The sequence below is a fragment of the Monodelphis domestica genome, chromosome 2 (genome assembly GCF_027887165.1).
Source record: "Monodelphis domestica isolate mMonDom1 chromosome 2, mMonDom1.pri, whole genome shotgun sequence".
Classification (NCBI taxonomy): Eukaryota; Metazoa; Chordata; class Mammalia; order Didelphimorphia; family Didelphidae; genus Monodelphis; species Monodelphis domestica.
In genome coordinates, this window is record NC_077228.1 from 390,543,708 (window position 1) to 390,569,541 (window position 25,834).

Below are 25,834 nucleotides of genomic sequence, written 5' to 3' on the forward strand. Positions count from 1 at the left end.
CCAGGAGCTCTTCCTCCAGGACCTCCCTCCTCTCAGACCTCCTTCCAGAGCATCTCCCTTCAGACCTCCTTCAGAGCCAGCCTCCTCAGTCCTCCTTCAGAGCAACCTCCTCAGTCCTCCTTCAGAGTAACCTCTCTCCTCTTTCAGACCTCACTATCTTTAAGGAAACCATCTAAGTTCCATCCCCTCAGTTCTCACATCTACTGTCGATGTCTCCCCTGTGCCAATGGTGGCTCTAGCTTAACCCAGGACTGCCCAGAGGCCTGCCCCTTTGCACATGTCTGTTGAAGGTTATATTCGCAAATAATTAAACCTTGATCTTTGCTGCAGCCCTTCCTAAATCCTGTTACTCTGAGTAGGGTGGAGATTGTAGTTTCCAAGACCTGGTTCTGTCATTCCAAGTATCTCTATTGTATCAATTCTAAAATCAATCATGACTCAAAGAACTTCCTGTTCTATGCTTAAGCATAGGTCAAAGCCCTTCCCATTGTTTAGCAAAAGGTTTCTGTCCTAAAGTAGTCTTAAGTAGGGAGGAGAAGGATCCTCCCATGCCAAGGAGTTTCACATTCCAATAGAGTTCTTACTATCAGTAGGAAATTTTTTTAAGTATGAAATTTCCCAATGGGGAAATTTCCAACATTCATAAGTCTAAGAAATTTTAAGGTTTACAATCCCCCCTGATGATCATGGGAGACCAGTCTCCCCATTGATCAAACAACATAATCAATTTTGTAATTCTGAATTCAATTCTAACTATTATAAACCTTAAAATTTGAAATAATAGTATGTATGTTAGAAACTACGGAGTGTCTCTTTATAACATGATTATTCACTGCCCTTAGATCCTGTACGAATCTATAGAGGTGCTTGCCATCGGGCCCTCTTTTTGGTTTTTTAATTGGCAGGATGGGCGTGTTGTATTCAGATTTGCAAGGGATTATTATTCCCTGTTCTATTAATGAGTTAATAACTGGTGTAATACTCTCAATTGCCTCCTTTGAGATGGGATACTGAGGGATAGAAGGAGGTGGGCTAGATTTAGTTTTTATCTGCACAGGAACAGCCGATTTAAGTAAGCCTACATCAGAAGAAGATATGGCCCAAAGAGACTCCGGTACATATTTAGGTATTTCAAAAGTGGAAGGCTCTTTTGCCTCCTGGTTTTCCGAGAGAAGTACAGGGAGTAAATTTAAAGATTCCTCTGGTACTTCCAATGATAAAGAACCATCTGGTGAACAAGTTATTGTGGCTCTGAGTTTGCATAGAAGATCTCTCCCCAACAAATTTAAAGGGGAGTCAGGCATCAAAAGAAAGGAATGTTGTACCTCTAGGGGTCCTAGAGACACCATTCTAGGGGAAAGTTTATCAACTCTTTGGGGTATTCCTGATACTCCCATTACACTTTGTGAATCAACGTAATAACAATTTAAATCTGGTACATTCTTCAATACAGACCTGGTAGCTCCAGTGTCTAATAGGCAATCATAATAAGTGTTACCCACCTTCAAGGCAACATGGGGTTCATTAGTATGGGTAGGGCAGTGGATAAGGACAACAGGTAGTAGGACATCAGGGTCCGGAAAATCAAAGGTTGTATCCTCTGATTCCTGTGCCCCAGCCCCCCCCCCCGATACCTTCATTGTGTTTGGGATATTCCTTGTGCACCCCCCTGAAAAGCGCCCCCCTGAAGGGCACCCCCCTGAGGGGCATTTGCACCTCGAGTATTTTTTGGACGAGCACCATTTCTCATATATTTTTGTTGAGTATTATCATTTTCTTCATTTGGAGCATTGTCATTATTTTCCCAATTCCTATTTCTATAATTCTGGTTTCCAAAGTTCTTATTTCTATATTCATTATAGTTATTTCCATAGTCATTATTATAATTTCTAGAATCTCTAGAATTTTGGTTTCTATGACCATTATCATCATTATAGTTGTTCTGGTTTCTATGACCATTATCATCATTTCTATAGTTATTATTTCTAAAGCTATTATTAAACTGTGTATTCCTTCCAAATATCTTAAGAAAGGTTCTATATTCCATCATTTTGTGGCCCTTCTTCTCACAGAAGTGGCAAGTTACTGATTTATTTGTGAATTCCCGTAAAGGGGCTATAGTCTCTCCCTTATTTTTCAATTGTCTCTTTAACATTTCAATTTCTTCCTTTAAATCTTCCACTGATGTATCATCTATCTCAGGTCTTTTTACATGACCTTTATAAACATAGGTTGCTACTCTCCTTAGTTCATCTAGGTCCACAGAGTCCCAATTAGGGAAAATTAACCCCTTTGTTACCAGCCGGTTTTTGATCCTGAAGAAACTGGGTCTGCTACCAGCAGCCTGGGTGATGAGCCAGCTGGGGTCATGTGCATGGGTCTAGCAGGCAGGCAGCAGGGCCAGCGGATGGGTGCAGGCAGGAACACAGGCAGGAGAGGCCAGGAACAGGAGCCAGAGCTGGAGCGGGCAGCCGGGGTGGGCAGGGCTGGGACCGGGACCAGGACCAGGTGGGAGGCAAACAGGTCTGAAGCGGATGTCTGCATTCTCCTTTCAGTTAAAAGACTTATTTTTTGGCTAATTATTCTAATTGGAACTAAGTATATAAAGAATGATTCATGGTTTCCCATTCCTTCCAGTTGAAAACTATAATATCACCAATGGGAGTTCATTTAATAAAAAAATATATTAAATACCTACTGCTTAGCAATGGGTATATAATAAATAAAAAAGAAAGATAATCTCTGCCCTCAAGGAGTTCACACTGTAATGGGGGGAAGCAAAAACAAAAGAAGGGAGGAAAGTGGGGACAAAGGGGAACAACCAGGGGAGACCCAGAATGAGGGTATCTTGTTCTGTGGAGTTTGTCAGGCAAAACAGCAGTTTACAGAATGAAGTGAGCAGATCTCTAGTTTCTGCTCTCCCTATAAAGGAAGACATTAGGAAAAGTAGTTTACCCTTCAGCAAGCTAGTCAGGATAGGGAAGAGACTGAGGAAGACAATATCAGTCTAAGCTTGAATTTGATGCATGATGATGTAATTAGAGGTGATGAGTTTTACCTAGGAAGGACATTATGTTCCTTAGGCACTCGTCAGTTTTCACCAAGACAATTAGAGTGACCTCTAAATTGGTCTCCTAACCTCAAGCTTTGATCAACTCTATTCCATGCTCCAGCTAGTCATTTTCCTTAGAGATATGATGAAACTCTAGCATTACCTAGGATAAAAAATGAACTCCTTTGCTTGTTTTTTAAAGCCTTTCACAACCTGACCCCAATTTATCTTTTCAAAATCATTATACTTTATTCTCTTTCCCATGCTATATGCTGCAGCTTACTGAATTTCTTGCTTACAAATGATATTCCATCTTCCATCTCCATGCTGTCCCTCCCACAAGTACCTCACATTTGCTTTTTCCTTATATATACCAGTAGTATCCCACATTTCCTTTAATATGCAGCTATACTACCACTTCCTACAGGAAACATTTTCTGATTTCCTCAAATGTTAATATACTCCTTTCTTAACTACCTTGTATTTAATTAATTCATATGTATTCTCATATATACATAGAACTACTTCATATATCCCCTGACAGAATGCAAAATACTGAGCCTTTTTGACTGTATACTTTGTGCCTAACTATAAGTAACTCTGTTAATGGGCACTTAATAAAAACCTATTATTCCTAGACTGATTGAAATATCAATATATGGAAGCCATGTGATTGCCAATGTAGTTGTTTATGACATAGCTTCTCATGCTAATAATTCTAAAAGAAGAACATAAATACTATATCTATAGTAATCAATGCTAATTCAATGATTAATCAAACAAAATACACTGAAAGGTAAAATAACAGGATTGCGTATAGGATGAGATGAACCTTGGTGGTATACCCCAGTGGTCTAGCAGCCCTGTAGTCATGCTGATACTCCTGAGAATCTAGATTCTTCCCATCTCTGAGGAGCCATTTCCTGCAATTACTGCCAATACTCTTGGGTTCTTTCTGTTTTCCAATCACTTGGATTCTCAAAAGTTCCTTCCTATGAACTTCTTCCAGTCTCTCTCATTGCATTTCCTCACTTACCTCCAGTGCTATTTCTGATTAGAGGAACTGTTACTTTGAGGATCAAATAGGTGGTCTGGTTCACTTTTTCCAAATCTAGAAAATCTTATTCTTGTCAAAAGACCTTCAGCTATTTCAGGGGCAAAAAATTAAACTTACACTTACCTTTCCCTTGGTTACCTTTTGATTCTTCTAATCCTGTTATTATTATTTTTCTGTGTGGCTAGTTTGTAATTAAGTGTCCTTGAGACTTTGGTTGCTATGAGAGGAAAATTTACAAATTCTAAATCTTAAAATATCTGTTTCAGGCCATCCATCTTTTAACTCCACTAGTGACCCTTCTTGATAAAATGTAGGACTAGGAAAGCAGAGTGCAGTTAGAAATATGATGATTTAGATAAAATAAAAAAGCTATACTTTCAGAAAAATGATTTTACTAAAAGAAAATCTTTGTAATCTTTATGTTTTTAATTTAGTTGCTAATTTAGAAATTATATTTAATTTCTTATGTTTAAAAAAGAAAAAATCATTTTATTAAATATATAAAATAAATATTTGCTTTAAATAAAGAAAAATTCCCTAAGTATACAACTTTAATGAAAAGTATTCAAAGGCCTAATTTGCAAAAACCTTTATAGACATACACAGTAGGATATAAAAATGAAATCCTTAGGGTGCCCATTTACCCTGCCCACCAGACTCACCTTCCCCATACTTAGTAAGTAGTAAATGCAAGATACCAAATAAACATGTGCCAGAACTCAGCCATGGTACTCTCTACACTGTCTCCTATCTGGACTGACTGAAATTGCTACTGCTACCACCTGAAAGATGAAAAACATTGCTTCTGCCCAGCCTCAAGAGAGGAAAGTAAGGTAATTGTACATATGGTTGGAAGATGAGGCACCAACAAGATATCTAAATAGAAATAGTGTTCAGAAGAAAGAAAAGAAGAAACTTCATTGTCATTGGTCCTATTCCTGAAGTCTTCTTCCCTGAGCTGAGATCAAGCTGGAGATTCTCCACAATTCAAGAAAAGCAAAGATTTCCAACATTAAGAATCAGGGAAAGCAAAATGATGCTTGCCCGAGAAGTGGAAGGATAAAAGGGTTAAATAGTGAAGAGGAAAGGTGAGAATAGGTTAAATGGAAATGTAAGAAAAAAAAACAGCTGAAGACAAAAAGTCTCAAAAATACATATTAGCCTATGTCCCAGGTAGATACAGATGAGTCAGACTCACAAACACAAAAGGAAAAATAGGAATACAACACTCAAAATAAAAGACAAGAACACATTGAACAAGTATTAAACTATGAAACAAAATTGAGCAAAAACTGACAATGAATAAGAGAATTCTCTAGATTCCTTAGAGATCATAGAAAAACACCAAAGGATACAAATGATTTTTTAAAAATATAAAACTTAAAAATGGATATGGAGTGAAAAGGTAAAAAATCAGAGCCTTGAAATATAGGAACAGAATACGCAACTTAGAGTGCAATATGAAAAGTCTCCTCCAAGTAGGAGAGGATCTGAAAACAAATGATTAAGAATTCAAAAATAAATAAGTGGAAGAAAAGGAGCAAATTATAGTGACTGGAATGAATAAATTATTTTAAATAAAGATAAGGTTATAAAGACAAATTAAGAAACATAAAATGTTAACTGAATATTCTACTGGTGAAATATAAGAAAATTGCTCAGAAACTTTTTTTAAACAAATGATAAATAATGAGTAGATAATATTATGATTGTCAGAGGTAGAGTCCACATTCCAGGGCAAGAGCAGCAAAATGAAAAAAAAAATGTTAAGGAATTTAAAGGGATAAATAGAAGGCTGGTATCCTCTTAAAAAGAGAAATAATGGAAAAATGCCATATTTCAGGGAGAGGTTCCTTTTCTAATCACTTCTGCTAACGATTCTAGTACACTATTAAATAATAGAGGTTATAGAAGCATCATTGCTTCACTCCTGGTCTTATTGGGAAAGCATCTAATTTATCCTCCAAGAAATGATTGGTTGATACATATACAATGGCACAATAAAATATTTAGAAGGTAGGGAGGAAAGGAAAGTGAGAATCAGAGATGGATATATTTATGGGTTTTTTGCATTTATTTTTTTGCATTTATTTTTAAACCTCATAATCATTTGCATTTATTTTTAAACCTCATAATCATCCATAAAATTTTCATTTTACCATGCTTCATTATCTCATTTTTTTTCATTTCATATACCTTATAAGCCTAGGAGAATAACCAAACTCCATTTGTCTAGGAAAAACAAACACAGAGGAATGCAAAATAGGTCATATAGTCTTTCATTTTAGAAGAACAGAGTCTATGAAATGCTCTTGTTGAGAAGATCATGACACATAGCTGTACACATAGCTTATCATATGATCCCTCACTATATATTTCTTGTACAGGTGCTACAGATGGGGTTATGGAAGAGAAGCTTATAATTAAGTCATTAAAAAGAAATCAGACTAGTTATCATTTGAGAAATTAGGAAATGTTTTCTAACATCCCTAAATACTTGGTGTGATAAAAATTCCTTTCTTTAATAACAATATTCCCTCAGTGATGCAGTGATCTCTTGGCTATAAATCATATAATAGCATAATCTGAAAAGAATTAGATTAACAAATAATTCAAAGAGCATGAAAATGATGGTGAATAAACTGTAACCTATGACGATATATTACTAATATCAAAGAACTTGTCTTTAAAGACATATGCAACTGGAAAATGAGATGGATCGATGTTATAAGAATAATAGGCAATAGATTGATAGGCTTAGAAGTTATATTGATACCCACTTCACTGAGAGAACAAGAAGAGGTCTAAGTTGGATTTTTTTTTTTTTTGGTGTTGTGAAGATTGGATTTAGCTATCTCCTGATTGTAACAATGAAGATACTTAGCTCTTCCTTTATTGGGAAGATTGAATTGTAATCCACAATCTATTTTATATTTTTATCCCCAAAAGGTGGTAACTCAGTATTTGAAGTAGATCTACCCATTTTAACTATAAAAAGGTATTAGCTAACTACAAAAGGTATAACTAACCACAAAAAGGTGTGAACACCAATTTCATGCATTGAATGGGAGGTCTGTGACCCATGTGTGAATGAATGGGCAGTCCTGGAGAGGAGCATCTGCTGTGGTTGGTAGATGTGAAATTTAGAGGAGGTGACACAAGAGAAAAAGATCTTTAAATAGAGGACCACAAGAGAGATAGAGAGAGATTCGAGTGAGATTGAAGAACTCTCACTTGGAGGAGAGACTGGAAGACAGACACTCAGACTTGGCTGTGGAACTGGACCCCTGGAGAAGCTCATGCAGGAGACCTCAGATTGCTTTCTATTTATATGGTCACTGTTGCTGAATGAAAGGCTGACTTAGTGACCCTGCTTTTCTAAAATTGTGAACCTCCAAGAAAGGTCCATGGTCTTGAGACTCTTTTCCCTGATTAAGGATTTAGAATTTCAAGCTGGCTAAGAGGAAGCCAAGTTTTCCCTCTCTCTCTTACTTCCTTAATATCTTCCCTCTATTAAATAAACTATCATAAATTTATATTTTACTTTAATAATTCATTTGGGGATTTAGAAATTAAATCCCTGGTGACCACAAATTAAATATTCAAGTCCAACCACACAATTAAGTTTAACAGTGTTTTTATTGGAAAACTTAGACATGAATAACACAGATAGGATGAGACCCAGGATGGAATGGGCACATGGGTGGAAGCAGGATCCCCATAGATAAAAACCATTTTGTAACAAGTACTTTGTCTTTATCTTTCTTTTGTACTTTCTACAATCTGTCTTGTATCATCTTTTTTTGTTCATGTTTTGTCTCCCTCTATTATTTTGCAACTTCCTTGGCAGCAAGGACTATGTTTTGTTTTTTATCTTCTTATCCCTAATCTCTAGAACAGTATCTTGAACATAGAAGGTAATATATATTTTAATAGGATTGAATTTAACTGAATTTATTGAAGGGTGACTTACAAATCTCCATTTAACCCAAAATGTGCTTGAAGTATAACATTATACTAAGTGGAATAGAAACTTTTATACAGGAAACTGATTCTGGTGGCATCTTAAGCACATTTTCAATGCTGAGCCATGATAGGAAGGAAAGAAAGTAGGAAAAAAGCATTTATTAAGTGTCTACTCTGTTCCAGGCATTGTTCTAACCCTTTTACAAATATTATCTCATTTTATTTTCTTAAAAATCCTGGGAGTAGGTGCTAATAATTGTTCCCCAGTTTACAGTTAAGGAAACCAAGGCAAATTGAAGTCCAGTAATTTGTCCAGCATCACATAGCTATTAAATTCCTGAGGCCAGATTTGAATTCCAATCTTCCTGCCACCAGCCCTAGTGCTCTATCCACTTGACTACCTGGCTGCCAGATAGTGGTATTGGACTGTGTCTTCCCACTGCCATTTTCCAAGTATAGGACTATGGATTCTATGATCAAGCTACTAATAATGGCCATAGCTTTCAAGATCCAAGATAAGTTGTTTATCAGAGAAGAATGGGAAATACCACTACAGATTTGTTTCATAAGGTAATGAAGTAATAAGGGGGAGGGAACCCTTTATGTCCTAAAATATTTATAGAAGCTTTCTTTGTGGTGGCAAAGAACTGGAAATTGAGGGGAGGCCCAAGAATGACTAATGAAGTTGTGGCATATGATTGTGATGGAATAATGAGTCAGAAGAAATAATGGACAAGTTAATTTAAAAAACATGGAAAGACCTGCGTGAAATTATGAAGAGTGAAATGAGCAGAACCAAGAGAACATTATATACAGCAATAGAAATATTGTTGGAAGAATAACTTGCAGATGTCTATCTCTAGAGAAACAATGGATAAATAGAAGCAAACAAGGCAGTTTTATATATACATATATCTTTTTCTCAAATGATATTTTCTCTAGTGCAGAAAGGGGATGTAGGGAGATACCTGGGAACTTTAATGTAACAAAAATTTTTATTTTTTTTAAAAACCCTTACCTTCCATCTTGGAATCAATACTATGTATTGGTTCCAAGGCAGAAGAGTGGTAAGGGCTAGGCAATGGGGGTCAAGTGACTTGCCCAGGGTCACACAGCTCAGAAGTATATGAAGCCAGACTTGAACCTAGGACCTCCCAGCTCTAGGTCTGGCTCTTAATCCACTGAGCCACTCAGCTGCCCCCCAAAAATGTAATTTTAAAAAGAAAGACGAAAAGGGAAATAGAGAAAGGAGGACTCCAGGGAATCATAGGAAGAAGAAAAAGAGGGCAGGTCCTTACAAGTTCTGAGTTATTGAAGAATAATTTAGATAAACTTGTAGGGCAAAATTCATTATTATTTATGATGTCAAATCCATCTCATAATTTTAAAGTAACACCTTACAGGTAGTTAGATTTGATGAATGACAAATTTATTTTGTGTGGTCTGATTAAAAATATAATTTGGAAATAAATTAGAAAGTAGCTTTAGTTTTATCTTGGAAATATTTTGATTCATTCAAGTCAGTATTATGCTTGAGGTTAAGTATTTTATATATTTGGTAACCTATTCACTAAATATATTCTCAGTGAATACAAACGAATGAAGTAATAAAACAGAAAATACACTTTCTATTGACTTTGATAGACTTTTTTCTTTCTATTTTGTACAAAAATCAACATTTATCTTTTAGGAATTTGGGAACTAATGTGCTGATAAATGTTTTTGACTTTGATTCTCATTACCTTTCATCTTATGCTGGTACTATATTGAACTCCAGAGTACACTATCTTAATACAATTAAGAAGCATTTGAAAAGAAATACTGGGAAAATTAAAGTCCTTAAATACCCAACCCTAAACTAAATGACAAGCATATACTACAAGAGTCTTTCTAAATCATTTTTCTGACTTACACTTTTTTTTCTAGCTTAGTTCTCTACAGAATAATGTAAATTAGGAAACTAAAGTAGGGATCTAAGCAAAACAAAAACAATCCTCTGAGAAGACTTTCTCATATTGGCAGCTGTGATAACTTTGCATAGTGATATGTGCAGGGTGAAGATACCTTCTATGAAAAAAAGATGTAAATTGGTTCAATAATTGTATAAAACAATTTTAGAGCTGTATCTTATGTCATCAAATTATGACTGACCCTTTGACCCACTGATACCAGCACACTTTTCCTATCTCTTCCATTGATCAAAGGTAAAAAGAAAGGTCCTATATGTGAAAAGAATATTTGTAAAAGAAGGTTTTGTTATAACAAATAACTAGGAACAAATTAGATTATTATCAATTTGAAAATGAATAAATACATTTTGATAACTTAATAGAGTTATTACAGTATAAGAAAGGGGAAAAGCCAATGGATATAGAGAAACCTCAAAAAACATATATTAACTCATGTGTAAATGATTTATTACAACAAAGGGGCCAATTCATATTTCTATAATCTTAAAGGAATACAACTTTAAAAGTAAAACCCCTTTATCAAAACAATGCCGTTCTATCATCTTTTGAGTGCTTTCTTCCTTTCTGAGAGATTCTCTATCGTCTAGTTAATGTTTTTATTTACATGGAATCTCATTAGAATGAACTCCTTGGAACCTGGGATTGTTTTTGCTTTTCTTTGTATCCCCACACTTCACAAAGTACTCAACATACAGGAGTTATATAAATGAATGTTTGTTGATTGGCAATGGCCAATTAACATTTCAGAAGCATGATGAAAAACAACATGCTTCCATTGTAAGGAAAAGAAATTTCTTTTCAACCACTAGGTTCCAATGTATTCCTTTTTAATATCTAAAAAAATTTTATTATTGTATTCACTTTAAGTCTTTGGTCATCTGTGACACCTAAAGGTATATAGTGGAAAGAGGGGGAAAAGAGTTTATCTTGAATCACCATATAAATTAACTCAGTTATTAAAAGAAGAAAAACTCTTAGGTGAACACAAGAAAAATAAATTTCCCCCAAGCACATATTCCATGTTAAGTCAACTAAAACTAATAGAAAAGTGTGAAAAGCTGCTTTCATCCCCATATATACATACAAGCACACCCATATACAGTAACACACACACAAATACCTATCCTTATAAGCATTAAAAATGGGAACTATTATGCACCATTAATATGTATATTATCATTATTCCCAAAAGAAAGTAAACATATTGAAGACAGAAATTATATTATTTTCACCTTTGTGTCTCCAGAACTTAGCACTAAAAATGGAACACATTAGGTACTATTTTGTTTGATTAAGTCTTGAGTTTAGGAAATATTTACAACATTTACAAAAGGTCAAAAATGGAATGGTATCCCTTGAGAGGTGTTTGGTTCCCTCTAACTGAAGGCTTTAAGAAAGAGGCTGGATGAACATTGATGGGCATATTATATAGGAGATTCTTCTTCAGATGCACAATGAATTGGGACTTCATATTTCCTGTCTAACTTTGAATTATGTTAAATAGAAAATTCTGGTATTTTAGATAATTCATTAACTACAGAAATATAATTTGCTTAATTTTTGAGGCAAAAAAGGGATTCCCCTAAAACCTTAATATCTTAATATTTATTGTAAGAGGACTTTTTGTGATTGATTGCTATTTTCTATCAACTGAGAAAATTGAAGGCCTGGTATATAAGAAAAACAATGCCCCCCTACACCTGACTTCCATCATTAAGTTAGGTTCAGTGCTTCATGTGAAGTCTAATTGTTCAACAAAGCTAGCTCTAAGATTAATCCTAAAATGGGAATGGGGGTTGAGGTGAGAGAAAAAATTACATCTATCTGCTGGTCCATTTCAAAGTGTTTGATCAGAAAGTTAGGGCAATGCATAAAGGAAATTCATATTTTTAAGAAGAATAATTTCAAGAAGTACCGAAAATTCTTAATGATATTAGCTTTAGGAATATAGTCAATTTTTGTAATAGAAATTTAAACTTAATTTATTAAATGCTGTTTCTTGGTTCTCGAAAGAAAATGCTTCACAACCCAATTTAAGGCAGTTGTCATGCTCAATAATCATTTTTAATTTTTTTTTTACCTTAAATGTATTCTTACTTAAGACAGTTTTCAGAAATGTGATTTTTCATTTGGAATTTTTGATTTTCATATAAAACTGTATCCCTCTCTCAGGTAAATTCACTATGAAAGATAATGTCCCTTTAGTATATATATATATATATATTTTTTTTTTAATTTTGAAAAGTTACCTAGCCCATAGTTTGCCATTGATTGTTAGAAAAGTAGAAAGTATTGCTAAAATGTGCTTGAAATAGTATTCAAATGGTTATAAAAATGGAGTTTGAATGGCAGAAGGATTGAAAGAGTTTGAATCATTACAAAGTTATGTGGCCTGTATGCCTCTCTCCTTCTAGTAAGAATGTAAGGTGGAGAGAAGCAGAAATTAGATGTGACATTGCTTTGTATACTGAATTATGTGTTGGAACACCTAGGTTCAAATCCAGATACTATCATTCCCCTCTCTAGGGGAACTGATTCAACGAACTTTAGAATTCAAAACTGCAACAGAAATATGCTGATAAGTGAGTAAACGCAAATTTAGATAATACATTATATCAAATTAACCAGAGACAATGCTTAATGTCACATCCAGATGCCCATTAGCAAAATAGTACCTCATCAGTTATATGGCCATTTGCCTTAAATCTGAGTAAATATCCCCTATTCTTCTAATATTTATCCTTGCAAGATTTCACATTTTTATCTGGGAATCATTATTAAGCCAATACGACTATTACTTGTGGTAAGGGTATGCCAATCAATTGCTTCATGGCTCCATTTACAATCCTTGTGACTCCCAAGACCAAAACTTCTCTAACAACCTGTCTTCAAAATGTATTGTCTAACTCTAATGTTCATAGTCAAAGAGGAACAAAGGCTTCACAATGTTGGGAACAGGATGCAATGTGTCTGATCAGTCCAATATGAGTATAGGAAGCCCTTTCACAGTTGGGGCAAAAATAGTCCATTCAAACATTCATAATGGGAATGTTTCTAAATTTTTAACGCTCATGTCTCTTTTGGGCTATTGCTTTGCTTATGGAGTACAGGACTTTCTTTGTTATGGACATGTCATCCTAGGAGAACTTGTGCCATCATCTCCCATGTCTCACATTGATACTAAAGTTATTCAGAGAGACCTTGAGAGTGTCTTTGTCCTGCTTCTTCTGAACTTTGTGTGAGCACTTGTCTTTTGTGAGTTCTCTGTAAAAGACTTTCATATAAAATGCATTTGGCATTCTGGGTATGTGGCCAGCACATCAAAGTTGTGCTCTCTGCAATAGAGTTTGAATGCTTAGCAATTCAGTTCTAGAAAGGACTCCAATGTCTAGTAATACATCGCCAACTAATTTTCAGAATCGTCCTAAGGTAATTTAAATGGAAGAAGTTCAACTTCCTGTCAAGACATTGGTAGATGGTTCAGGTTTCATAGGTATACAACAATGAAGTCAGCACAATGATTCTATAACCCTTCAGTCTGGTAGACAGCCTATTGCCTTTTTTACCCACAATTTCTTTCAGGGCTTCCAAAATGCTGAGTTAAATCTAGCAAATGTGAGCATCAACCTCAACATCTATTTAGACATACCAGTAAAGTATATTGCCAAGTTAAAGAAACATCCACACAATTCAAAATGTCTCCATTTACTCTAACCAGTGGTTCCACCTATGGATGATATAGTGCTGGCTGGAGAATAACCATTGTTTTCCTGATGTTGTTGTCAGGCCAAAATTATCTCAAGTGGCAGAGAATCAATACATATCCGTTGCATCTTGGCCTCAGAGGTAGCATTGAGTGAATAATCTTCTTTGAACCAAGTCAAGTACCAACTCTCCTTCCACCTTAGTCTTGGCTTATAACCTTGTCAAGTTTTAAATAGTTTACCATCAGTGCAGAAGATGCCAATTCAATTAACACCTACTCACAGATATGATTTAAATTTCAAACGAGATAACACATTTTAAGAGTACTACAGACCTTAAAATGCTATACAAATGTTAGCTATTATTAGAATGTAAGCTACCTGAGGATAAGTAGTCTTACATTTTTATTTTTATTTCAGCACTTCAGACAGTGCATGGAAGAAAGGAACTTAATTAGGACTGAATTATTAATTTCCCTTGGCTGTTACTTCTCATCTCTGGGTCTTAAATTTGGTTCCTCTTCAAATGAGGAGATTTTATCTCAGTGATCTTGTGGTCCTAACTTTAAATTCTATGAGTCTATTATTTTATCCTTTAGCTAACAACAAAAATATTAATTCAAGAAATGACATTAAAGATATTAAGCTAGCACAGCTGATATAGAAGGAAACATCTCAGGTCTACTGGGTTTATTCACAAACTGCATGGGAAAATATAAGTAACCTTTTATCAAGATAATTCTTGGAAACCCACAGAGACAATGCTGATACTTTCCCTTGTGATGAAGATATATTCCATGAGTCAAATGGCAGGGAATCCTATAGTTGCATGAAATGATAAGGACTTTTTGGTTTCCTTTCTTGTTTCTCTTATGTAGAATGAAACGGATGATTCTACTCAAGAAAGCAATCCAAAAAAACAACAACCATAAGACATTTTACTAGCCCAGGATCTGTGCTTTACAAAAGAGCACTTGGCTAAGACATGAAGCTATTTCAGTTAATCACCAACTCTGGGACAGAAGCTCCTCCAAGCATGTTGTAAATATCTGCTGTAGTGAACTGTTTCCTAGCTTTATGGTGAAAATGTCCATGTTGATACCTAATGAAGCTATGGCCAGTATTTATGGCCTCATAAAGCTAAACTAACTATGTGCTCATGGTGTTGCTGATTGAGACTTGCCTTATGCAGTTTATAGTAGTACTAATTCTGCTCAGGACCCACACACTGGTGGGCAGGATGGTGTTGTAAACTCACTCATTAATTGAACAGATAAAACTGATTTCTGATATATGGAATGGAGCCCAATTTTAATTATTCACTGGCTCCAAGGCTCAAGCTGCTGTCATTTCTGTGTGGGGTTTGTTCTATTGCTGATACTATCTTATTCATATTATAGGTTTTGAATGGTGAGCAAGAGTTTTGGCCCACTAGTTTTTATTGAAGTGATTCATAAAATGAAGAAAAATGTTTGGTTAATGGGATGGTAATTGACTAATTATGAAATAATTTATTTTTTTCACTGACCAACTTGCAGGAGGTGCTATATAATCAAATAAAGAAAAATGGTTCTGTGATGTTTACACATATGGTAGCCAAATCATTGCTTTTATAATCTCTGAATTATCCAACACTAAATATGCACATGCCTTATGTACTTACTTATCTTTTTTTTCCCCATACTAAAGTCAAACTGGACTTCTTATTATTCAAATATTCTTTCATTCCTCCTATTTACAGTTGTTTTCCTTCATTTTTATCCTCTTGTTGTGATATCTATCCTTTCTGGTGAAAACCAAATGTGGCTTCTTCCATGAAGGTTTCTCTGATTTTCCCTGCCATAAAACCAGTTTATTATTTTTTTCCCATAACCTACTCCTTCTTCCACCATCACTATTTTAGTAATGGCACTACAATTTTCTCCAGATTCAGATGAAAATCTTTGTGTTATCTTTGAGCACCTTCCTCTGTCTCACCTCATAACTATAACTAGCTATTAAGTTCTCTTGAGCTATACAATACCTGTGTAACTCTGAACAAGTCACTTGTCTTTTCCATAACTTAGTCTTTTCACTTGGAAAAGTAGAGAGATGGCCTCCAGCCTCCCTTCTGGTTCTAAATTTATGATCCTATATTCTTTTTTCCCACACTCAGAACCCCAGTACAGGTCTTTTTATATTAAAATATTTTAACCAATCTTTATGTATTCATTCACTTCTCTGATGCATCTTTCTTTTAAATTCTTTTTAATATTTAATTTTCCCAATTATATGTAATAAAAGTTTTAATGAGTATTTCTGAAATCATAAGATCCAAATTTTCTCCCCTTCTCCCTCATTTCCTCTCCCTTCCTGAGATGAGAAGCAATTTAATCTGGATTTTACACATATGATGATGTAAAACATTTCACTATTGGTTATGTTGCAAGAGAAATTTATTGAAGACAAAAACTCAAAAATAGACATAAATAAAATAAAGTGAAAAATAGTAAACTTTGATCTGCATTCAGATGCCATCCATTCCTTCTCTGAATTTGGATAGCATTCTTTGTCAGAAGTTCTTAAGAATTTTCTCATTATGTTGCACCTCTGCTCAAAAACCTTCAGTGATTCTCTATTTTATATTGAGAGAATTTCAGCATCCTTTGACTGGGATTAAAATCTCTCTAAAGTATAGTACCACTTGGCTTTTATTGCCTTATCTCATACTACTCTATTTGATATAGTCCATTCAACACTTCCAATATTTTCCTTGAATTTTCCTATGTGTGTGACTTTTTGATGTTATTCTTTATGTTTGGAATATTCTTCCCCTATCAGTATCTCTATCAATTGAATTAATTTTAAAGACAACCAGCCCTACAAATACTTCCATGGAACCATCATTAATAATCTTTTTCTTTTCATACATTAAAAATAATTTCATTTTTATCACTTATGAAATTTGAATCATTCTGTGTTATGGTTATTATCATTATTACTGTCATTATCATCCAGTCAATCTATCTTCTCTCTGCTCCTCACAAGTTCATCTCCCATTTTCTATACCTTTGTATTGACTGGCCCTCATGAATAGAATGGACTCCTTCTTTACCTCTGCCATAGGCTCTCTTCTTTTAAGATGCAGATCAAGTATCACATTTATCATGATATCTTTTCTGATTCCCTAGTGCATTTTCCCAAACTATTTTATATTTAACTGTTTTGTGTATGCTTATTTTGTGCTTTTTCTATGTTTTACATATAATTATTATCTTCTCTATTAGAACTTAAGCTACTTGAAAATATGAATTACTTTATTCTTTGTCTTTTTATCCCTACTATATAATATGATGCCTGGTAGAATTTGGGTACTTAATAATTGCTTGTTGATTGATATTACTTATACTGATTTAAGTAATATGATAATTGATTAATTCTATAATTTTGTTCTGTTTCCAGTAACTAATTTATAGTATTTGTTTTTATACAACTACAGGAGACAACAACTATGATATAAAGTTTTCTAACTATAAAAAACAGATCATTAAGCATATCTATCAATTACATTTACAGAGCTCTGTACATTCATTATCTCATTTGATCTTCACAACAGCTGAATAAGTTAAGTATTCCAGGATAACTTTACATTTGATGAAACAAAAATCTTATATATTTATTTCCTAGTTATTACAACATTAATTAGAGTAATAATAGTTAAAAGAATTGTAGAGGATTGAAAAGGGACAGGGGATAAGGAAGGTTTTGTAACAGGGAATGGAAGAGTTGAAGGGACAGAGGGAATATGGCTGCTAGTGAGGTAAAAGGAGAGAGATGCCCCCTGCCAAGAAGCTATCTTTGAAACATGGGGTTCCTGAGAAATGGGCCACCTATTATGCTATTATGCCTGAGGGGATGACTTCTCTATTGATTGATGTTAAAGATACCCCAGAGCAGAAAATCCAGGATCCCCCTTAGGGACAAGCCTCCCCCCAGACCAAGATCACCCTAAGGTTGTGTGAAATTTAGATTCACTCCACCCTGCTTAGTCTTTAGAAATTTAGCAACCAGGAATGTATACACCCCCGCTTAAGGATTAAGTGTGGGGGAGAATGGTCTATGGCCCATGTGTGCTAGCAAGTGACAAAGCAGGAATGGCTGACTGACCCCCTGGGCTGTCCAGGGCAAAATTTGAGCCACCATTGGTACATGTGAGACACAGGAAGTGATATAAAGAACTGCCTTTATATTTCGCATGACTTCCTGTGAGAGGGACTTTGGTTGTGGAAGTTGGCTTGGAGAGCTCAGACTGCTTCCTTTAGGTGACCACGTGGTGAATGTTAAGGTTGACTCCCTTTTCCCTTGGCCTTTTCTGAAGATACCAGCCTCCAAGGTGGCCCCTCATCTTGAAATAGGCCTTGTGGCTGGAAGATGAGTTAGATTTAATCTTCTAGGAAGGCCCCTTGGCTGAGGCCCCTGAACTCCCCCTGGCCCAGACCAGGCCAGAGCAGATTTTCCCTTTCTCTCTTTCTCCCTCATTCTTAATTTCTTCCTTCTATTGTAAATAAACCAACATAAAATTCCATTATTACTTGAGTATTTCATTGGTATTTAGAATTTAAATCCCTGGCAACTATTAAAATATATATTCAGTCTCAACCCTAAAATTTACCCTTAACAGTTGAATGGCTGCTCTTGGGTTCAGCTCCCTCTATGTCCCCCTGAAATGATAGTCTTCTTATCTGACTGTGGGTTATTTAAATAAAGATGAATTTTAATAATAAGTTGGATTGGGAGGTATAAGAGTAGAGGGTATAAGGATTTTCCTGTACTTTTCCCTAGATGGGGTTTAAGTCTCTCTCAGCTTTTGAGCTGAAACCAGATCTCACAGGCTAGTGGAAGGTTTATTTTATTCCTGTCTATGCTCTATCTATGCTAGCTTTCTTAAGTTCAAAGTCTCTAGCAAGAGACAGCAAGAGGAAGAAAAGGTTCTGACCATCAGAGCTGGATGGGTCTGTCTCTTACAACTGACACTCCTAAAGACCAACCTTACAGTTAAAATGGCTCCCCTTAAATACTTTTGTTCAATGACATGCTCACAGGAATCCAGGTGGAGACCACAGTTGGAAAAATATCCAGGAATAGAGGTCCTTCTATCCCAAGTCAGGGAGAGAAAGCTCCTTCTAGTCCAAGGGCAAGGAAAGAGAGCTTCAAGACCAACTGTCATTCTCCAATTTCCCCTGCCCCCTTCAACTGTCATTCTTGTCAATATCTTCTCTCTACCATTCCAACTGCTGTCTGTTCCACCTGAGTGGCAGAAAGACCAAAATTAGCTTCAGTTTTCCTTTCCACAGAGTCAGAGAAGAAATCTGAACTTGGGTATCTCCTGACTTGACTATTGTCTAGCAATCTTGCTTGTAAACTACATCTTACACCATTAATAAATTTTAAGTTTCATTAAAGCACAGAACAAGAAAGGCAGCACAGCATGATTGATAGAGCACCTCACTGGGATACACAAAGACCTGTGTTTAAATCTCATCTCAGGTATTTTCTAGTTATTTAACCCAGTTAATTAACGTCTTTGTATCTTAGCTTATTCCTCCATTGTGTCTATGATTTTATAATCCAAATATATTCCATATAGCATCTAGCATAATGCTTTACACTCACTAGATGATTTAGAAATGTCATGTAGGAATGTGTGGAAATAGAACCACTAATGCACAGTTGGTGGAATTGTGATCTGTTCAATCATTCTGAAGAGCAATTTGAAACTTTCCAAAGGGCTCTAAAATTGTGCACATCATTTGATATAGCAATACTACTACAAAAGCTGTATCACAAAGAGATAAATAAAAGGAGAAATAACCTATTTGTAATAAAATATTTATTGCAGATTTTTTGTGGTGATAAAGAATTAGAGATTGAGGGGTTTCCCTTCAATTGGGGAAATGACTATTGTGGTGTGTATGTTATTGTAAGAGAATGCTATTTTGCTCTAAGAAATGACAAGCAGAATCTTTGGGGGAAAACCTGGAAAGACTTACATGAACTGATGAAAAATCAATTGAGCAGAACCAGACTATTGTGCATAGTAAATATCTATGTTTTTGGATGATCTGTGAATGACCAATTAGACTCAGCAATACAGTGATTCAAAAACAATACTAGTGATTCATAATGAAAAGAATACCATCCATTTAAAGAGAAAAAAACTGATGAAATCAGAATGCAGACTAAAATGTATTTTCCTTCCTTCCTTCCTTTCTTTCTTTCTTCCTTCCTTTTCTTTCTTTCTTCTTTTCTTTCTTTTTCTTTCTTCCTTCCTTCCATCTTTCCTTCCTTCCTTCCTTCTTGTTGTTCTTCTTTTTGAGACCATTCCCACAAAATGACTAGAATGGAAAGATGTTTTACATGTTTTCAAAGGGTAGGTGGGAATAAGGAAGAGAATTTGAAGCTCCAAATTAAAAATACAGTTGGGGAAAAATAAAATATTATTAAAAATAAATAGCTTTTGTGTTTACTAAATCTCCCTCTCCCTGCCCTCTAACTATAAGTAATCTTTTCCTTACCTGAACTCCTACACAATGGCACTCTACATCTTATGAAATAAGATAGTCACTTGAATATGCTATTTTCCCTATAGATGTTAAGTCCTTTGAAAGTAAGTATTGTGTATTTAGCTTTGTAATCCTCCCAGTATAATGCCTTTCCATGTATGATGCCTTATAAATAGTCTTATTAAAACATTTAAGAATGAATGAATGAATGGATGAACAGTGATTTATAATTCACTTAATAATTTGCAAAGCATTTTGGTAAACATGTAATAGAACAATATGTTAGTACCTTCTCTCAAGGACCTCACATTATAATGGAAAAGATAACATTCTAATGAGTTCATAACTCATAACATTTGTGAACTCACATTCTAATGTAGGAGATAACATGCATATAGTACAAGGACAGTCCTTGTATAAGTCAGAGATATAAAATGCCTATTTGGTTCTTAGGAAGCTATGGTAAAATAGGTGACAATATAACTTTTTAAAAGTTATTTTCATTATAAAAGCATGTCTCTTTCTGATGTTGAAACACTAACAGTATCAAGAATTTTGACATCAAATAGGCAACATCTTCACAACCTGAAAAGGCATTTACTGGGTACAAACCTACAAATAGTTTCTTGTGATAATAATTGCAGGAAACTGGGCTGGAAGCAGGACTGATGATCTAGGGGTGAGGTAGACTCAGAGATTAATGAAGTTTTAATGATAACCTAGCCGTTTGGTTGTACTTGTTCACTGGTTGGTATTTGTGGTGGTGAGGATGGTGGGCCTCTTCTCCACAGGGATTGTTTCTCTTATTAATAACAAATAACACATTGGGGGAAGAGTTGTGATCTTGAGGATTCTGCTATTTCCAAAGCTCTTGGACTTTGGTTCCTGGAATATGAAGGGAAGTGATGGATAGGATAATATCAATCATTTTATTCACTTGACACATGCCACATAAGTAGAAAAGAAGGCAGTTTAAGAATGCATTAGTCAAAAAAGCCCTACTGAAAAGTAACTTTATTTGTATAAAATCTTTAGGATGAAAGATATGTTAGAGATTATTTGTTTCAATTCCCTTGTTTCTGGGCAGGATAGTTGCTATGAAATGTATATTTCATAAACTGCAGAAGGTATTAAGGATTGGGCAATCCATTATAACTGCCTGCCTGAGTACTCACAAATCCTTTGAATTCAGTAGTTCTTCCTCATAGCTTACTTATATTCCTGCTATTTAATGTACTTACACAATCTTTTTAAAACAATAAAGTTCATTTTGAACAATAGTAACTATAAATTTTAAGTAATTGAATTTTATGACTGAGAATTTCCTTCAACTGAAGCTACTCAGTGATTCTTAAAAACTATCAAGTCTCTATGTGGAGTGAAATGAACATTTTAAGTACAAAGCACTGTTGATTTACAAATCTGCAAATTTTTCTTGTTACTAAATATGGTGGCCTAGTTTACAGGAAAAAAAAAAACAGAAACTGTTTATAAGATGTCAAATTAACAGGTCTAAAATAAGCCTTTGAAATGACATTAATAACAGCTGTGCCCATTAAAAAAAATTTTCCATAGAAACTGTCATGGAAGTTAGAGAAATGTTTCACACTCTAATGAGGGCCATGGATCAAGCACTATGTAAAGTAGTTTCTTTTTCTTTTTGAAGCTAAAGCCATATGTGTGTATGAAGCTGATGGGAGAAAAATACACAGGGAGTATGAGTGACTATTGCTTTTAATACAACTGAGAGATTATTTGCATTGGGTTTGTGCCAAACCTATTCCCATTTTAGATTTCAGTTTGTATAATTATTATCTGAAGGAAAGTCAGAAAAAATATTTTCAAACTGTCACCTAAATTGGGAATTTTGAGTTTGTTGGGAAAACTTATCTTAGTGGTAACCTAAATGTCAATTTCGTGATTGAGGGCTTCATTTCTTAGAATGTCTTTTTCAAACAGTGAAACTATCTAATAAAAGCAGCACCACTCATGTAGAGGTCATTCTATATTTTTTCTCACCTATAGACAAAGGCCTGCTGAAAATAAAGCTAATGACTTACCACTGAAAATAAAGGTAAATGAGATGTCTGGATTTGTCATTTTAGGTGAATTGGCATACAATAGGGCCCCTTCTCATTGGAGAATATGTTCCAAAACCTAAAACAGATAGCTGAAGCTGAAGTTATAAGTTAATCCTTACTGGCTAAGATAGATAGATAGACAGGCAGACAGGCAGATGGACGGATGGATGGTGGACAGATTAGATAGATAGATAGATAGATAGATAGATAGATAGATAGATAGATAGATAGATAGATAGATAGCTATTTAGATATGTGTGTGTGCTTTTCTGTGTCTCTGTATGCATATGTATTCTCTCTCTTCCTCCATCCCCACCTTTGTGTGTGTGTGTGTGTGTGTGTGTGTGTATATATATCTGCTCCTGCCATTGTGCTGAAAGAGTTCTGCAGTCTCCCATTTCCCCACAAAAAAAGTTAAAGTGGAAAAGGTTAAAATGAAAGCAAAAGATATGGGCTACCAAGAACATGCTCTTCGTGGATAACTGAAACCACAGAAAATGAAATGGCAGAAACAGGAGGTATAATGTAAAAGTTCAATGAAGCAATTTAAAAGTCAGTGAAGCCTACTGGTTACTTATATGAAATGAATGATTGGCTGATATTTTTATCATGAAGGAATAAACTGTAGATTCTCTTAAGACAGGCACATGGCTTTCAGTTTATTTAAAACAAATTGCCTACTTTAATTTTATTTCTAATTCTAGAGACTCCCAGGACTACTTAGAATATCAGAAACTTCACCTTAAGCATATATTTTAATGAATCAGGAAAAAACCAGAAGATACAATTCATAAGAACTTTCAAAAATATCTTACTGCCCCAAATCACAAATATAGTATGTTCTTGTGAATCTTTCCTATAGATTATAAGGTTTTTGAGGGAAGGGGCTGTTTTCAATTTCTTCATGTGATTGTTTCCATTAATGTATTTTTGCATGGCATCTAGTAACTGCAAAACAAATGCTTATTGATTCAAAATTAATTAAATTGTTGTGCATTTCTTCCCTCTTAAAATTGCTATGGTCCTCATTTAACACAGTTGAACCTCATCACAAGTCAAAAATGATTAGCTGGGTACATAATCTTTGCTCTTACAGTCAAACGTAAGACTCTGGAATATAGGTACATTATATTGAATTGCTACATGTTTCTATTGCCTCTTTCCTTGAAGGAGCTTAAAATGCTTTAAAAACTACAACTTAACAGGGTTCCACCAAGCTTCTCAGAGGTAGGTGGAAAGAGGTATGTTAAAGGTAAAAATCATCATCATAGTTCACTTATTCCATTAATTATAAAGTCATGAAAAAGAGTTGTGTCATCTTAGATGCCATATTGTCATGGTTAAAATAACATATGACATTCACACTTATAAATGTTATCTCCAGGAATATTCTTTTTATTAGCCTAATATCAATTTACTAATGCTTCATTACTTAAATGATTCCATAAAGCACAATAATAATAATAAATCAGAAGGCCACAACCTAATGAAGCAAGCATTTCAAAGCCTTACAATTTAATCTTAGAAGAATGAATAATTTCCTAGGATTTGGGCAATATTCTATATTGATATACTATTAGTGAATGTGTAGATCAGATATCTACTCTTCAGGTTTACATGTTTTTGTTTTATTGATTCAAATATATATATACACACATACTTTTGGATCATTCAACAAACTGATAGCCACACCAAGCCATTCACCAAAAAAGTAATTACTATGACATTGAATGACACAGTTGAGTCATTGTTTCAAAAGCTAAGTCACATATTGGTCCTGGAAGTCTGAAAGATCCCAGGCTAAGAAGGATTATTTTGAGGACTCTCTGGGTTTTGAAATCTTTCAGCATACTTTGATACATAGACATGGAAACAGGTGACTGGGGGAGAAAGGAATATTGTACAAAAAAGAAAAAAAAACACTTATCCAAGTTGAAATTTGTGAGCTCCCAGGATATTCAAGAATCTAATAAGAAATCAATGTACCCCTACTTTATCTTCTGAACAAAAGACCCTGAATTTTTTCCTTCTGACTCTGTAATATATAGCTCCAGTGTTGAAGTTGAAAATTGAAATTGATGCTATAATACAGCAGTTCTCAACCTCTCAATTTTTAGCAATGAGAATATATAATGAATATCAGGTATTTACATTCTGAATCATAACTGTAGAGTTTTGAAGTAGCCACCAAAATAATTTTTTGGTTTGGGGTCACCGCAACATGAGGAACTGTATTGCGAGATCACGGCATTAGAAAGGTTGAGAACCACTGCTATAATATAAAGCCCCAGTGTTGAAGCTGAAAAATTGAAAATGATGTTACAAACAAATGAGAGAAATGAGGGAGAATTTGCCTTTTGAATCTATGGATAAGGGGGAAGTTTTCACCAACCAACAAAGGCTAGAAGAAAAAACAGAAGGTATGATGGACAATTCTGACAATACAAAATCACATAAAAATCTTGGCAATAAGTTTTAAATGTAAATGATGTCTCCTTTTATGTCCAAGTCATGTTGCCATTTGGAGCTTATCTTATTATACAGTGGAAATAGAAAGGAAAAAACAAACTAAGAACTAAAAAGGAAGGAATGAAGGATGGATGAAAGGGAAAGAGAGAATGAAGGAAAGAAAAAGAGTTGAAGTGAAAAAGGAAGGAAGGAAGGAAGAAAGGAAGGAAGGAAGGAAGGAAGGAAGGAAGGAAGGAAGGAAGGAAGGAAGGAAGGAAGGAAGGAAGGAAGGAAGGAAGGAAGGGAGGGAGGGAGGGAGGGAGGGAGTACTTGTATCATATTTGTGATCTTTGCATCTCAAAAGTAATTTTGTTATGTTTTTTTCTATTTCTAAAAATAATACTTAATCATTTATGTGGTGTATCTTCCATTTGTTACTTAAGAAGCAAAAGATCTTTCATTCTTATTAGGTAGATGTCCTCAATTATTGTGCTGTTTAAGCACAATCTGTGTGGTTACTTGGTCTTTGGGGAATCTTAAGACTTCCAAAAATGTTATTCTTTTATCAGAGCAACATTAAGAGTGAGTGTAGGATATAAAATTCAGTGTATTTAGATTCAGAGGAACATGGATTTAAACCTTGATTGCTACTCATTGCCTGTATAGATCCTTCTTCTTTAAAGTTAACATACCAGATGCTTTCTAATGATCTCTTCCAACTAAGTCATATGATCCTTTGAGTTCACCACAAAAAGTTATCTTCAAATAGACAATTTTTTGCATCTACTGTCCCCAGGATTTAGTTAACAAACTTCTCATGTATATTTGCCTCAGCAAAAGAAAGTTGTCCTATAATAATGCAAATCATTCAAAAACAAATCATTCAAAATCACCTAACCCCAATAATTTCTAGTAAGTAGGATGCCCTCATCAATAATCTTTCATTCTGATATTCCCATCACTAACTTCATTTTAATCATAGTTATATAAGTTAACCTAGTTTTAAGGTACTGT